Raw genomic sequence first — 15,532 nt, forward strand, 5'->3', positions numbered from 1 at the left:
GGCGGGGCTACCATACAGCTTGACCAATAGGAAACATACAATATCTACCAATGGTGTTCCAACATTACCAGGTATCGTAATACCTCTACACAGACTACCACAGTTGGATATTTGTTAAAATGGAAAAACATCAATAAAAATATAAATTAAAAAACCTGCAAATGGCAGAAACATTGGCTCTTGTTCCTCCCAGACTGACTCACTCTCCGTGTCTTCCCCCATCGTGGAAGTCTCACTGCTGGAAAGACGGATCTCCCGCAACTGTGAACCTCCCACTGAAGGAAAATTCCATTAGACATTGGATTCTGGACACATGGAAAACCTGTGTTTTATTGTGGTCATTCCCAGAACCCTCTTCCTTTTTCCTTATCCCCCGTTTATTGTAAGAGTGCAAAAGTGGGTGGGTGTTGGGAAACCCCTCCCACCCCCATGTGTGTAAAAATAAACCAACCTCCTTATTTCATCTTACCTTGAGTTTGCTGTGCAAGGTATTCACAGAGAATTGAAACATTCTCCATGGGAAAAATGGGCGAGGTCCCAGCACCGATCCTCTGACCGGAGAGGGACTCGCAGCCGCGCCACGTAAAACGCACGGCCTCCACAAAATAAATGGCCAGAGAATGGCCAGGTCTGTGGCCACACATGCGCATGGCGACGACCTGTAGCAGTCGCGCTGTACAACATGTCGGCTGCGTGCGGACCTGATCTGCCAGATAGTGCCCCCCCCCGGACCTCCCCTCGCCTAAGCCCCCCCCCCAGCTAGCAGCAAGGCCCCCCCCCCACCCCTGCTGACTGTGGAGCCGCTGGACACAGTGCGCAGCCGCCACGCGGGTTCCCGCACGGCTGGGCCCACACGTCAACTGCGTGGTTGGGAATTCGGCCCATCAGGGGCAGAGCATCAGGGGAGGGCCTTCAACTAACATCCGGAGGCCGTCCCAATGGCATGCGGCGTACTCCTCGATGTAGCCGTTTTGGAGGGTCCGAAGCGTCCAAAAACAGGCGCCACCCCCGATTCGGTCAGAAAAAGGAATTCTCTGCCTGATCGCTGATTACAAAATCGCTGTCGGCAAGCGGAGTATCCCGCCCCCTGTCCCTTTAATCAGTGAGAGATCCTGGGCCAAATTCTCCAATTCCGAGGCTAAGTTCGGAGGATCTGTGGCGTTTTACATGGAAAAAATCGGGCAGCCCCCTCACCGATGCTGCAACAGGTGAGGGGTTGGCAGCCACGCCACGAAAAGCTCCCGGCCTCCACAAAATAAATAGCCGGGTCTGTGGCCCCCCTGACCACACCCTCGCCAGAACAGAGATCCTGTCCCTTTAATAAGAAAGACCCTGTCTTTGGAACAGAACCGAGATCCTGTCCCGTGAATCAGAGAGAGACCCTGTCCTTGGAACAGAACAGAGATCCTGTCCCTTTAATCAGAGTGACCCTGTCCCTGGAACAGAACAGCGGCGGTGGGGCAGTTGATAAGGGTGAGAGGGGCGGTGTATGAGTATGGGGAGAAGGCAAGCAGGGTGCTAGCCCACCAATTAAGGAAACAGGAGGCTGCGTGGGAGATTGGGAAAGTGAAGGACGAGGGAGGGAAGATGGTCTTGGACCTGGTGAATGGGTTGTTTCGGGACTTTTACAGCAAGCTGTACGAGTCGGAATCCCCAGCCGGCGCGGAGGCGATGAGGCGGTTTATGGAAGGGTTGGAGTTCCCAAAGGTGGATGAGGAGCTGGTGGAGGTCCCGGGGACCTAATTGGCTGGTAGAAGCGGTGGAGGGACTGGAGGCGATGCACTTGGGCAAGGGTGCTGACGGGTACCCGGTGGAATTTTATAAGAAATTCATGGGGGGGTATTGGGGCCGCTTCTGGTAAGGGATTTTAACGAGGCAAGGGAGCTGGGAGTTCACCCCCGACGTTGTCGCAGGCTTTATTTACCCTCATTTTGAAGTGGGGAAAGGACCCGGAACAATGTGGGTCATAGAGACCCATCTCCCTGCTAAATGTTGGCTAAGATCTTGGCCTCAGGAATAGTGGATTGTGTCCCATGGGTGATAGGGGAGGACGCGACACGGTTTGTGAAGGGGAGGCATTTGGCGGCCAACATCAGGAGGCTACTCAATGTGATCACGATACCGCCAGAGGGACGAGAGGTCGAGGTGGTGGTTGCCATGGATGCAGAGGTCTTTGATCGAGTGGAGTGGGACTATTTGTGGGAGGTCCTGGGGCAGTTTGGATTTGGGCAGGTTTTGTGGACTGGGTCTGGTGGCATTTATACGGATGAACCGGGTGATTTCAGATTATTTCAGGGTGCACTGGGGGACGAGGAGGGGTGCCCCCTCTCCCCACTGGTGTTGCCCTTGCCCTGGCGATAGAACCGTTGGCGATGGACTGAAAGCGTCAGGGGATAGTGGGATTGTGGATATTATGAAAGAGGACCCGGAACAATGGAACATTCCCGGAACATTCTTTTAGCCAGACAAATAAATGTGTCAAGCTGAGGGAGCAAAGGGTGTCAATGTGTTAAGAGAGAGAGAGACCTGGGCCAACCTTTCCAGAGTCTACACCCTCCCTGGATTCACTTCCTTTCCCTTCAGTTGCTGCAGTGACCAATTGAAGGTCAGAATGAGAAAAGAAATAGAAAGGGGGAAAAGAGAAAGTGTTTTACTCACAGGTGTTGGAGACAGGAGGAAGTTTGAATCTGTGTGAAGTTCAATCTTCATTCACACAAAACTCGAACTGATTGGCTAGAGGAGAAGAGTCCTTCCGGTCCTAACTCTTCCCATTGGTCAATACCTCAGCAGGAAGGTCAGGGAGTGGGCTTTCCCTCGAACATGCGCAGCCTCTCCTCTCTCTTGGACATGCGCAGCCCCTTGCCGGGGGGAGGGGAAATCACCCAGTGACTTCTCGCTCTGGCCGGAGCTGTCAGCCGGTTGCCTGGAAACCTTGTCTCGAGGAGGGGGAAGAATGAGTGGGGCGGAGCTGCTGTGTCCGCGCGCCGAGCCTGCGCACTGGAACCCTGGGACGTCACCGCGGACTCCGAAGGGTGCACCGGAAGGTTGTTGAACAATGGGAAGAGTTGGTGAGCCGGAAGGAGTCTTTTCCACCATCCAATCAGCTCCCCCGTTGTCTGAATGCGGAAGCTGGACAATGAGGAAACCTGGGGCTTTACACAGACTGAAAACCCCTCCTGTCTCCAACATCTGTGAGTAAAACACTTTCTTTTCTCCCCCTTTCCATTTCTTTTCTCATTCTGACCTTCAATTGGTCACTTGCAGCAACTGAAGGGAAAGGAAGTGAATCCAGGGAGGGTGCAGACCCAGGAAAGGCCCAGGCCCCTCTCGTAAAGACATTGACATCGTTTGCTCCCTCAGCTTGAAACATTTATTTGTTCACAATTAAAGGGCTGTTTTTTCCAGGAGATGGCTGACATTTAAGAAGACAGTAAATTAATGTCGGACAGAGACATGTCTCGTGTTGTTATATGGTACTGATTAGATATAGTGTTTATGGTTCTGTAGTACATTAAAGTACATTTATTATTATTTCTAGCCTTGTAATATTGTACTGTCGCTGTGTTATATCTTTCCAGTCATCTCTTCACTCAGAGGGCTATTAGTCTCTGGATTTCACTTCCACAGGGACCAGTGGGGTGTGGGGGTCATTGAATATATTCACGGATGAGGTGGACAGATTTTTAATAAATTGTTATTTTTAAAATCATTTCTAAACAATGAGTGCAACAGAGTAACAGAAAAAATGGTGGGAAATGGACACAGAGCGGAACAAGAGATATTGCCAACGTAAATACAAGCAACACATTGCAGAATTAATTTGGAACAGGATATTTGAGGGACCAGAGCCTCGAGATGAAATGCCAAATCAATTGAACAACCAGTTAACAGGTTAAAATAGTGAGTGGGGAAAGAGGGTAAGATTATATAAAAACGGAGGATAACAATTCAGTTTGTAAAATATTACAAACAGACTAACAGCATATACAAATTAAAATGAATAACACAACATGGATGACATAGAACTCCCGTAGTGCAGAAGGCCATTCACCCCTCAAGTCTGAAGTGAGCCTCAGAAAGAACACTTCACTGAAGCTCACTCCCCATCCTATTCTCGTAACCCGATGCATTGATCATGGTGAAGCCATCTAACCTAAACATCTTGTACACTAAGGGGCAATTTAGTGTGACCAATCCACTTTAGCACAGTGGAACCACCCTTCGGCAATGGCACCACTCTGTTCTGCCATGATTAACGCTCGGATAATAGAAGAAAGACGACGGATAATAAGCAAACGGCACATCTACCATAACTGAGATAAGATAATACGAGTCCCTGGAACACTCGAGGAGAAGAAGAAGACATTTAATCGGTGCTCACAGAATAACAACTCCCTTCAACAGGATAAAAGATAACAAATTCAGACAACAACACCATGATAGGGAAAGAGTCTGGATTAGAGCCTGAGTTAGTCTGAGCTGCAAATCATCACTCCAATCCTTGTCCTTCAAGGATTTAGCGAAGGCCAAGGCAGTAGTCGTTTTATTGAAAGACTTAACGGAGTTGTCAGATACAATTTTCAGGGTTACAGGATAAAGCGACATAATTCACTGTGAGGTGAGGTGGGAGCCAGGTCCCACCTCACCTTACCCGTCTCCAGGACCCTCTGGTGATCTTTCAAGTTGTGGAAGTGAATGATTACAGGCCTGGGATGAAAACTATCCCTCGGCCTCAAAGACAGGATCCGAGGCCCTTTCTAATTTGAAACACCCAGGCTTCACATCCAGCTTGAGAAAACGTGGCAGCCGGTCCTCGAAGAACCTAACGGGAGACTTACCCTCCACACCTTCTGGCAGGCTGACAACTTGGATGTTCTTTCTCTGACCCTCGGTTCTCCAAGTTCTCCAGGAGTCCACCACGTCACTCAGCCGGTTTCCAAGGATTGAATTTGTGCCTCCGCCGAGGAGGCATCAGGCTCAACGTTCAGGATTCTCTCCTCCGGATCATCGAGCCTCTTAATGGTGTTTTACAGCTCGGCCTCATGAGCTCACAGATATTGAGTCAGCACACCCAGCCTCTGGTCAACAACACAAAGAATGCTGCTGACATAGATCGGCCAATGATCCCACAGAATAGATGGAGGCTCGATGGGCCGAATGGCCAGCTGCAGCTCGTATTTGTTATGATCTCTGCCGAAGACAGGAAGCAGTGAGCATGGATCTGTCAATCAACCTGAATCAGCACCTTCAGGAGAATTGGGAGGGTGAATATTAGATACAGCAGAGTGAGAATGGAGGGAGAGTGTGTGGGATGGAGATTTACAGCTTTTGGGGAATGAGCGAGGAAAGAATGTTCTCTAGAAACTGGAATTGTCTGTTCTGAATTTCTATCCTGTACTGACAGTGATGTCTTTTGTAAATTGTTTTTACAGGATATTAGAATAGGAGGAATTACAGACAGAAATCTCAACTGTCAGCTCTCAGTCTGACTGAGTCTCAATTCCTTGGAAGTGAATATCACCGGACTCTGAATCTAGAAGAAGAAATGTTTGTCTTTTCTGTCTGCTTCAAAAAATTGTAACTATCAGTGTGACTGGAAAAGCACCGAAACACACACACCCGAGTGACAGTGTTCCAGGGGACTGACTGTGGAAAGAGCTTAAACCTGTTACACAGCCTGAAAAAACATCACACCATTCACAGAGGGGAGAGACGTTACACGTGTTCTGTGTGTGGACGAGGCTTCAACTGATCGACAAACCTGGAGAGACATGACGACACCCGGACCCTGGAGAAACGGTGGAAATGTGGGGACTGTGGGAAGGGATTCAGGGCTCCGTCACAGCTGGAAGCTCATAGGCGCAGTCACACTGGGGAGAGGCCATTCACTTGCTCTGTGTGTGGGAAGGGATTCATTCAGTTATCCGCCCTGCAGTCACACCAGCGAGTTCACACCGGGGAGAGGCCATTCATCTGCTCTCAGTGTGGGAAGGAATTCACTCGGTTAGGCAACCTGCAGATGCATCAGCGAGTTCACACTGGGGAGAGGTCGTTCATCTGCTCTCAGTGTGGGAAGGGATTCACTCGGTTAGACAACCTGCGGATACATCAGCGAGTTCACACTGGGGAGAGGCCGTTCACCTGCTCTCAGTGTGACAAGGGATTCACTGCTTCATCGAGCCTGCTGAAACACCAACGTGTTCACAGTGGGGAGAGGCCGCTCACCTGCTCTCAGTGTGAGAAGGGATTCACTACTTCATCGAGCCTGCTGTCACACCAGCGGGTTCACACTGGGGAGAAGCCATTCGCTTGTTCTCAGTGTGAGAATAGATTCACTCAATCATCCGACCTGCAGAAACACCAGCGAATTCACACTGGAGAGAGGCCGTTCACCTGTTTTCAATGTGAGAAGGGATTCGCTCGGTTATCCAACCTGCGGATACATCAGCGAGTTCACACTGGGGAGAAGCCATTCACCTGCTCTCAGTGTGGGAAGGGATTCACTCAATCATCCCACCTGCAGACACACCAGCGAGTTCACACTGGGGAGAAGGCGTTAACCTGCTCTTAGTGAGAGAAGGGATTCAGATATCCATACACCCTGCGGGAACACTAGCGAGTTAATACCTGGAAGAAGCCATTCACCTGCTCTGAGCAGGGGAGACATTCAATGATCCGTCCCAACCTCGGAGACATTAGCGAGTTAATTCTGGGGAGAGACCATTCATCTGCGCTCAATGTGGGGAGGGGGTTTGTGATTCATCACACCTGTTGTGACTCCAACAAGTTCACAATAAATTACAGATGTTGGCTTCGTTGTTATTGTTTCTGCTCTCACTGACATCCAGGACTGCATTTTGTTCATTCTGACATCTGGTGAATGGTGATGATTGGAGGGTTTCTTTCTGCTGGACTGGCCGGTCTAACACCTCTGCCTCCGGTGGGCTGACCATTTTTGAGGCTCGTTGCGATTACCTGGTTCCAAGTTTGACGAGGAGCTCAGAATGAAAAGGTGTTTGCATGTTGGAAGATATTTAGTTCCCAAAGCAGCCATGTTGCCATGAAGATGGACGATAGTGGTTACATGGTTCTTTTGCCTAATTTATCTGTGTGTTTCTCGCAGAAAGTAACTTTCATGGTATGAGGGGCAAGTTGTCTGTGGTAGATTGGGAAATTGCAATAAACATATCACTGAAAGTGGCAACGCCGGTGGATAAGGAGCTAAGAAGGCAGACAGCATGCTTGTCTTCATTGGTCGGGGCATTGAGTATAAAAATTGGCAAGTCATGCTGCAGCTGTACAGAACCTTAGTTAGGCCACATGTGGAATATTGCCAACAATTCTGGTCACCATATTACCAAAAGGATGTGGAGGCTTTGGGGAGAATACAGAGGAGGTTTACCAGGATGTTGCCTGGCCTGGAGGGTATTAGCTGTCAGGAGAGGTTGGATAAACTCGGATTGTTTTCACTTGAGCGACGGAGTTTGAGGGACAACCTGATAAAAGTTCAGAAAATTCTGAGTAGCACGGACAGAGTGGATAGTCAGAAGCTTTTCCCAGGTTGGAAAAGTCAATTACCAGGTGACAGAAGTTTAAGGTGCGAGGGGCAAAGTTTTTAAAATATTTTATTAAGACATTTGTGCTTTTCTTACAATAAGCGATACAAATACAAATGTAAACATATTCAGTGCGTAAACATCCCTCCATCTCCCACTGCTCCCGCCTACTCTAGACACAAAATAGCCTAACGCCCCCCTATCTCATCACACCCCCCCCCCCCCACCCTTTATTGCCTCTGCTGACAGTTTAGTTTTCTCTGAAGAAGTCGATAAACGGCTGCCACCTCCGAACGAACCCTAACGTTGATCCTCTCAGGGTGAACTTAATTTTCTCAAGTCTAAGAAACCCAGCCATGTCGCTGACCCAAACCCCTGATTTCTGGGGCTTCGAGTCCCTCCATGCTAACAATATCCGTCTCCGGGCTACCAAGGAGACAAAGGCCAAGACGTCAGCCTCTCTCGCCCCCTGAACTCCCGGATCTTCCGAAACTCCAAAAATCGCCACCTCTGGACTCGGCGCCACCCTTGTTTTTAGCACAATGGACATGACATCCGCAAATCCCTGCCAGTGTCCCCTGAGCTTCGGGCATGCCCAAAACATGTGGACATGGTTTGCAGGCCCTCCCGCGCACTTCACACACCTGTCCTCTATCCCAAAAAACTTGCTCATCTGGGACACCGTCATGTGTGTCCGATGAACCACCTTGAATTGTACCAGGCTGAGCCTGGCACATGATGAGGACGTGTTGACTCTGTTCAGAGCATCCTCCCACAGACCCGCCTCTACCTCCCCTCCCAACTCATCTTCCCATTTACACTTTAGCTCACCTAACTGGGTTTCCGCCCACTCCATAAGTTCTTTGTAAATTTCTGAAACCTCCCCCTCCCCACCCCCGTTCCAGAAACCACCTTGTCCTGTATCCCCTGTGGCGGTAGAAGGGGAAAGGTTGAAACTGCCTTCGCGCAAAATCCCTCATCTGCAGATATCGAAACCCATTCCCTCCCGGCAATTCAAACTCCTCCTCCAAATCCTCGAAACGTGGAAAGCTCCCATCAATAAATAGATCCCCTCGCCTCTCAATCCTCTCAAATGAGGGGCTCGTTGGTCTAGGGGTATGATTCCCGCTTTGGGTGTTTCGGTCTTGAAGATAGCGGTTTCAAATCCCGGTCGAGCCTGTTGATGATGTTATCTGTCGGTCAAGCAACATGCTTTCTCAGGGATCAGTGCTGGGTCCTCTGCTATTTGTGATTTTGATCAATGGCTTGGAGGAGGGGGCTGAAGGGTGGGTCAGTAAATTTGCTGATGACATCAAGATTGGTGGACTAGTGGATGAGGTGGAGGGCTGTTGTATGCTGTAAAGAGACATTGATAGGATGCAGAGCTGGGCCGAAAAATGGCAGATGGAGTTTAACCCTGATAAGTGTGAGGTGATTCATTTTGGTAGAAAAAATTGAATGCGGATTACAGGGTCAACGGCAGGGTTCTGAGGAACGTGGAGGAACAGAGAGATCTTGGGGTTCATGTCCACAGATCTCTGAAGGTTGCCACTCAAGTGGATAGAGCCGTTAAGAAGGCTTATAGTGTGTTTGCGTTTATTAACAGGGAGCTTGAGTTTGAGAGCCGTGGGATTATGCTGCAACTATACATGACCCTGGTGAGACCACATTTGGAGTATTGTATGCAGTTCTGGTCACCTCATTATAGGAAGGATGTGGAAGCATTGGAAAGGGTGCAAAGGAGATTTACCAGGATGCTGCCTGATTTGCAGGATAGGTCTTATGAGGAAAGGTTGAGGGAGCTAGGGCTTTCCTCTTTGGAGCGGAGGAGGATGAGAGGCGACTTAATAGAGGTTTATAAGATAATGAGGGGGATAGATAGAGTGGACTGTCAGAGACTATTTCCTTGGGTGGATGTAGCTGTTACAAGGGGGCATAACTATAAGATTCAGGGTGGAAGATATAGGAGGGATGTCCAAGGTAGGTTCTTTACTCAGTGAGTGGTTAGGGTGTGGAATGGACTGCCTGCTGTGATAGTGGAGTCGGACACTTTAGGAACTTTCAAGCGGTTATTGGATAGGCACATGGAGCACACCAGAATGACAGGAGTGGGATAGCTTGATCTTGGTTTCGGACAATGCTCGGCACAACATCGAGAGCCGAAGGACCTGTTCTGTGCTGTACTGTTCTATGTAATCCCTGCTCTCTGCCACCTCCGAAGCCCCCAATCAAGCCTCCTCGGGACAAACCAGTGGTTGCCACAAATTGGATCCCACACCAACGCTCCCTCCACTCCTGTATGCTTCCGCCACTGCCCCCAAACTCTTAGAGCCGCCACTACCACTGGGTTTGTGAAGTACCGGGCTGGGGAGAACGGCCGTTACCAATGCCCCCAAACTTGTGCCCTTAAATGATTCCACCTCTACCCGCTCCCACGCTGACCCATTTGCTGGCCAGTAGTAGTTACTAAAGTTCGGCAGTGCCCCCCCCACCCCACCCCGCTCTAACAGCACCTTCTTTACTCGCAGGGTTTTACCCGCCCACACAAAACCAGAAATCACCCTGTTCACCCGCTTAAAAAAGGCCTTTGGTATAAAAATAGGGAGGCACTGGAAAACAAACAGAAATCTCGGGAGGACCGTCATTTTTACGGTCTGTACCCTCCCCGCCAGTGACAACGGAAGCATGTCCCACCTCCGAAAGTCCTCCTTCTTTGTTCATCTATCCGGGTCAAATTTAATTGATGTTACTGCTCCCATCCCCGTGCCACCTGAATTCCCAAGTAACGGAAACTCCCACCATTTTAAACGGCAGTTCCCCCAGTCTCCTCTCCTGCCCGCTCGCCTGGATCACAAAAACCTCGCTCTTACCCATCTTCAATTTGTACCCCGAGAACCGGCCAAATTCCCCTAAGATCCGCAAAATCTCCCCCATCCCGCCTAACGGGTCAGAAATGTGTAGGAGTAGGTCGTCTGCAGAAAATGACCCTGTGTTCCACTGCATGGCCTCCATTCCCTCTATTCTACAATCCCGATCGGGGCTCCCACCCCCTCAACTAACCCTTTCTCCACCTTCGGAAACTCCAACCCTTCCAAAAACTGCCTCATCCCCTCCACCCCAGCTGGGGGCTCCGACTCATACAGCCGACTATAAAACTCCTTAAACACCCCATTCACCCCCACTGGGTCCAAGATCGTGTTCCCCCCTCTGTCCTTCACTCTTCCTATCTCCCTGGCCACCTCCCTCTTCTTTAGCTGGTGTGCTAGCATCCTACTGGCCTTCTCCCCATACTCAGAAACCGCCCCCCTCGCCTTCCTCAGCTGCCCCACCGCCTTCCCTGTGGATAACAGACCAAACTCCATCTGCAGCTTCTGCCGCTCCTTCAAGAACCCTGCCTCCGGGGCTTCAGAATACCTTCTGTCCACCTGGAGTGTTTCCCTAACCAGCCTATCCATCTCTACCCGCTACACCTTCTCCCTTTGAGCCCGTATCAAAATGAGCTCCCCCCTAACCACCACCTTCAGCGCTTCCCACACCGCTGCTGCCGAAACCTCCCGTGTCATTTATCTCCAAATAATTCTGGATGGCCTCCCTCACCCGCCCGCACCCCCCCTCGTCCACCAACAATCCTACATCCAATCTCCAGCGCGGTCGCTGACCCTACTTCTTGCTCACCCGTAGATCCACCCAGTGTGGGGCATGGTCCGATACAACAATCGCCAAATACTCGGTATCCACCACTCCCGCCAGCAAAGCCTTGTTCAAAATGAACAAAATCATCCGGGAATACACTTTGTGCACGTGGGGGGAAAAAAGAAAACTCCTTCGTTCTTGGCCGTCCAAACCTCCATGGGTCACCCCCCCCCCCCCCCTCATCTGTTCCATAAACCCCTTGAACTCCTTTGCCGCGGCTCGCACCCTCCCTGTCCTTGAAGTTGACCGATCCAACCTCGCATCTATAACCGTATTGAAGTCCCGCCCCATGATCAGCTTATGCCAATCCAGGTCCGGAATCTTCCCCAACACTCGCCTCATAAATTCCACGTCGTCCCAATTTGGTGCGTGAATATTCATTAACAGCACCGGCATCCCCTCCAGCTTCCCACTCACCATGATGTACCTACTCCCTGAGTCCGCCACTATATTCCCTACCTCAAATGACACCCGCTTATTAATCAAGATCGCATCCCCTGAGGGGCAGCATGTGGCGCAGTGGTTCGCACTGGGACTGCGGCGCTGAGGACCCGGCTTCGAATCCCGGCCCTGGGTCACTGGCCATGTGGGGTTTGCACTTTCTCCCCATGTCTGTGTGGGTTTCACCCCCACAACCCAAAGATGTGCAGGTTAGGTGGATTGGCCACGCAAAACTGCCCCTTAATTGGAGAACAATTAATTGGGTACTCTAAATTTATATTAAAAAAAAGATCGCAACCCCCCTAGTTTTCGAGTCTAGCCCCGAATGAAATATCTGCCCGACCCACCCGTTCCTCAGCCTAGTCTGATCCACTACCCTCAGGTGTGTCTCTTGTAGCATTGCCACGTCCGCCTTCAACCTCTTCAAATGCGCGAACACATGAGCCCTCTTGACCGGCCCATTCAGCCCTCTCGCATTCCATGTGATCAGCCTGGTCGGGGAGCACCCACCCCCCACCGCCGATCAACCATCACCCTTCTTAGGCCAGCCCACCAACACTCTACTTTCTCAGAAGACTAAGGAAATTTGGCACGTCAGCTACGACCCTCACCAACTTCTACAGATGCACCATAGAAAGCATTCTTTCTGGTTCTATCACAGCTTGGTATGGAGCCTGCTCTGCCCAAGACCGCAGGAAACGACACGAGGTCGTGAATGTAGCCCAGTCCATCACACAAACCAGCCTACCATCCATTGACTCTACAATTTCCGCTGCCTCGGAAAGGCAGCCAGCATAATTAAGGACCCCACGCACCCCGGACATACTCACTTCCACCTTCTTCCGTCAGGGAAAAGATACCAAAATTTGAGGTCACGGACCAACTGACTCAAGAACGGCTTCTTCCCATCACAACCATCAGACTTTTGAATGGACCTACCTCGTATTAAGTTGATCTTTTCTCTACACCCTAGCTATAACTGTAACATTATATTCTGCAGTCTCTCCTTCCTTCCTTATGTACGGTATGCATTGTTTGCACTGCATGCAAGTAACAATACTTTTCACTGTATACTAATACATGTGACAATAATAAATCCAATCAAGAGCCTCCAGCTCGCGTCCCGCGCCGCCTCAGGCCCGCCCTCCAGCGCCCACCGTCATCAGCCTCCAATTTGTCTCCCAGCGCCAGTCCCTCCCCTGTCAGCAGAACAGTTCTCCCGCCCCCCCCCCCCCCCCCCCCCCCACTAACAAAACAGCAAACCCAACCCCCCATACCAAACTAGTCATCTGCTCGGCCCCCACTGAGCTGGCCCACCCAGCTAGCCTGGTAAACCCCGCCCATGGCGCCAAGCATCCTACCCCCCCCCATTGATCTCTCCCCACCCCCACACCCCCAGCTCGAACAGACAGATACAAAACATAACAATTCCCAACAAACACCAAGAAGAAAATTCCACCCACCATCCCCCCCACACGAACAAAGTTAACCCACATACAAAACTGAACAACGGCCCCAAAATTGGTACAAAAACACTGTATACACAACCCATAAAGAAAATAAATTTAACAGCATAGGCACAGAATTACTCGCCCCCAAATTCAATGTCCTCCATCACCTGCCAGTCCCCTGTCCTTAACAAAGTTCTTCGCCTCATCCGGCGATCCAAAATAAAGTTCTTGCCCTTGGTAAGTAACCCACAAACGAGCTGGTTACAACATGCCGAACTTCACCCCTTTCTGAAAGATGCAGTTTTAACTTTGTTGAAGCTCGACCTTTTGGCCAGTTCCGCACCCAAGTCCTGGCAAATGCGCAGCTCGTTATTTACCCATTTACCGCAGCTCGTCTGCCTGGCCCACCTCAAGATCTGTTCCTTATCCAGGAACCGGGGCATTCGTACCACCATCGCGCTCGGCACCTCATTCATCCGTGGCTTCCTTGGAAGTGCTCTGTGCGCCCTGCCCACCTCCAAGGGTCGAGTAAACCTTCCCCCAGCAGATTTTCGAACATACGCACCACGTATGCCCCTGCGTCCAATCCCTCAATGCCCTCCGAGAGGTCAATGATCCTCAGGTTCTGCCTGTGTGACCTGTCTCCAGATCCTCCACCTTCTCTTGCAGCCTATTCTGATGGTCCCTCATCAGCTCCACTGCCATCGCGGTTAGCTGGTCCTCGTGCTCAGCCACCGTCTCTTCCACCTTCTGGATCACCTGTCCCTGGGCTTCCAATCTTTGCCCCACCTGGTCAATCCCCGTCTTAATCGGGTCCAGGTAGTCTTGTCTTTACTTGGCGAAGCTCTGCTGAAGGAATTTCACCAGCTGCTCCGTTGACCACTGGGCCGGCAATCCCAGTCCCTGAGCCTCCGCCATGTTTTCCTGTGCAGTCTTCACTCCCTTCTTTGCCCAACAATCTCTCCTTTTCAGACCACTTCTGACCCACGTCTCCATAAACTGGTGGGAGATTCTTCTCCTCTACCTCACCAGTCTCCAATTTTACCCATCAAATCCCCAGTAAGTCAGGGGAAAAGGTCCCAAAGGTCCACCACGAGCCGGAGCTACCAAATAAGCGACCTCTCACTCCAGGGCCGCCACCGGAAGTCATCTTTGCCCTTCTTAAGCAACAAAAAGATGGACACCTGCCCCATCATTTGTGGCAAGGCACCACTATCCATTGCGTCCTTGAACATTAACCATCAAAGGCGCCAACCTATCCTTAAATCTTTTTAAAAATTCAACTGGGAACCCATCTGGCCCCGCTGCCTTCCCTGCCTGTATGCTCCCAATCGCCACCTTCACCTCCTCCACCCCTATCGGCTCCTCCAATCCTGCCCTCTCCACCCCCCTCAACCTCGGGCACTCTAAGCCACCCAGAAACTCCATCATCTCCCACTCCTCCTCTGGTGGCTCCGACTTACACAAGTCCCGATAGAGCTCCTCGAACACCTTATTAATTTGTTCCGGAACTACCACCAACTCCTCCATCCTGTCCTGTACCCAAACTATCTCCCTTGCTGCGGCCTCCCTACGTAGCTGACCTACACTCTGTCTTCCCCCGAGACTCAGACAGCCCCACTACCCTTCTCAGCTGATGCACCACTTTCCCTGTGGACAATAGGTCAAACCTCGCCTGCAACTCCTTGCTCTTTGCCAGGAGCCCTGGGTCCGGGTCCCCCACCTACCTCCCATCCACCTCCCAAATCTCTTCTATCAGTTGTTGGCGTTCCTCCCTCTCCTTCCTATCCACCTTGGCCTTAAACAGGATACCCCCACCCCCCCATGACCGCTTTCAGAGCCTCCCAAACCATCGATGAAATGCCAAGCAGAACCTGAGTTGACACCTTGAACCACAATGTCTGAAGAATGGATCTGTGGTTAGAAGAAAGATGTCATTCAACAGTTCGAAGTAGAGTAAATTTGACCTGTCTGGGACACGGGTCAGAAGGAGAATAAGAACCAAGCATCGAAGATTCCGTTTCAGCGACGACCGAGGATCAACCGGGACAAATGGGTGAGGCTCAGAGAATAGAACAGACCTCCGAGAGGAATGTGGCCAATTCAGTTCAAAGGGGTAATATCTACTTATGTTTGAAGCTCTGACATCACCTTGGTCAGAGTTTCCCCGGTGAGGGGAGCGGCCCCACCCGACGACCCAGTCCCGCCACCTTCCTTCCTGCAGGACTCACAGCAGCACTCGCCGGCGGCCCTTCGCTCGCCCCCTTCTTTCCAGCACCTTTCCTCTGGGACTTCGACATTCGTCGGCCTCCTTATGACTTCCCTCAACAACTCATCTAAAAACTCTCCCAAAACCAGGCATAATAGTCCAAAATCAGAGACTCTCACAGG

The sequence above is a fragment of the Scyliorhinus torazame genome, chromosome 5 (genome assembly GCF_047496885.1).
Source record: "Scyliorhinus torazame isolate Kashiwa2021f chromosome 5, sScyTor2.1, whole genome shotgun sequence".
Lineage (NCBI taxonomy): Eukaryota > Metazoa > Chordata > Chondrichthyes > Carcharhiniformes > Scyliorhinidae > Scyliorhinus > Scyliorhinus torazame.